Source organism: Penaeus japonicus, unplaced genomic scaffold (assembly GCF_977035675.1).
Source record: "Penaeus japonicus unplaced genomic scaffold, GWHDUDI00000001_assembly GWHDUDI00000011, whole genome shotgun sequence".
NCBI lineage: Eukaryota > Metazoa > Arthropoda > Malacostraca > Decapoda > Penaeidae > Penaeus > Penaeus japonicus.
Window position 1 is genome coordinate 14,300,955 of NW_028234413.1, and position 2,500 is coordinate 14,303,454.

Consider the following 2,500-nt stretch of genomic DNA (forward strand, 5'->3'; position numbering starts at 1 on the left):
TCTGCTTGTATCAAAGGTGCGTGCCCTCTTAATTAAACTGTTATGTAGTTGGAAGGAAACTTTTAAGATTGTAAAAATTTATGATAGTAACTGAAAAAGTTTTAGCGATGGGCTCTCAGGATATTAGGCTCCGCTGGGGTCCCGGATGAAGAGACAGTGACGCTTGGATGATGGCGATTGGCTGTTCTTTTTAGCCAATCATAATTCGATGGAAAGCAAATACTTGATGCTGATTGTGTTTGGCGATGATGCAGCGTGTATTAGCTAATGAGGATTCAGTTTATTGTAATATCCATGCTGATTGGAGAAGACGGGCGTGTGACCATGATACATTCTTTTTAGCTAGTTGTAATTCTGTTAGTTTGCAAGTTCGATGCTAGTTGGATGGGGCGTGTATGGGATGAAAATACGTCATATACCTTCAGCCAATGAAAATTCGATTAATGTTATAAGGTCGATACTAACTGGTGGAGACGTACGTACAGTAATGATACAAAATGTTCATCAATGATAATTCGTTAAGTGTGATGCTGATTTTACGTAGACGTGTGTTAAGCTACCTCGTTTTTAAGTCAGTGACTATTAAATTATAGATATAAGTGATGTAAACTGAAGGAGAAATGCCATATGCGACGACTTGACAAAAATGTACGAGAGGGCAAACGAGGTCATTTGTGGATACGAGCGTGTGAGTGCATTATGGTGTGTGGATAGTAAGGAGATGGAGGACTTGGAATGGAGTGTGGTTTAGCGCTTGTTATATGCAAGTGAAAGTGACTGGATATAAAGTGACAAGGCAAGTTGAAAGGAATTTAATGGCTAGAATAGCTGAAAGCTGCCATATTTACCTAGAGGATGTTCTAGATATTTCGTGATAAAGAGCAATAGTGTACAGAGTGCGTTTGTTGACGGATTCTTCCGATCAGTTAACTGGACTTTCTCGTTTTCTCTTCCCAGTTAAACGACCAGTATAATTTTCAATGAATATGCATCTGCAATAACAAACTCCAAGGAAAAATAGCGTATTAAATTCTCCATTAGTGAATGTAATTTGGACTTTTCTGGGAGAGTCTTATGTCTTATTGATTGCGTTTTAGATATCCTTCCATAACCACATAAATAAATACGCTTACATATTCTAACACTGATCCACACTAATAAACTATTTCACATATACACATACATACACACACATACAGAAACTTATCAAACACACACACATGAACAAATATAAATACACAAACAAGTATATCTATTTCAGGAAATAACCACTAATTTTTACACTATGTATCTATATCCTCACAAAGTCATAATTGAAGATATATCCCCGTTTCTATGTCTTTTATCTTAAATTTATAGGATGTACATTTTACTCCTGCCGTCGGCTCTGCCAGCTGGTAAACAAAGGCGACAAAACCTCACGCTGGGAATCAGATTTTCATTTCTTCTCTCTACCTTGTTTGTGTGTGTGTGTGCTCTTCTCCCTGGTGTGCTGTCGTTGATCATGTTTGTTAGGGTGGATTTATATATATATATATATATATATATATATATATATATATATATATATATATATATATATATATATCTTTATATTACACACATATCACACACACACACACACACACACACACACACACACACACACACACACACACACACACACACACACATACGCTTTTTGTTTACAGTTTTGTTTCGTTATTAGATCGTTCAATCTTGACATTGACCACGTCTTTGTTACCCATTTCCTATTCTGTTACCGTTTTTTGTCCATTCATCGCCAATCTCTATCGCCATATATTCCCTGCCCGCTGCCACTCCTTTTTAATCCTTTTGAAGTATATCCACTTTGGTGTGTTTCTAATCCATGTTGTTCTCTTCCTATCTCTTATTTTAATTCTAAGCATCAGCCCTTCCATTCCACTCAGGTAATTAAGTCGTAGCCCATTTCTCTGCCTCATACTGCATAACAGGGAGATATTATTGGTTGAAGACTTTTCTCTTTAGGCATAATGGCGAAGAACTTCTTAACTCCAGCCTATACTGCTTTGTCGCTATATTTCATTTCCTCAGGGTGTTTTTGTCTGTATGAGTTATCTTTGTTGTATACATAAAGAGTATATATCATTGTCCCCCCCCCCCCCCCCCCCCCCCCCCCCCCCCCCAAAATATTATATATAGTTATATATACTATATATTCGATATATCATATATATAGTATATATATATGTATATATATATATATATAGATTATATATTATATCTTAAGATATATATTTGTATCTATTATATATATATACAGATGTAAATTATGTATATATATGTATATATATTATGTATATATATATATATTTATATTGTAATATAATTATATATATATATATTATATATTATATATATATATTATATATATTATATATATATATATACATATTTTCATTTGCTATTTCAAACGCTTCGCTCAGTATTTGTTTGTATTAGTTCAACTCGGTCTGAA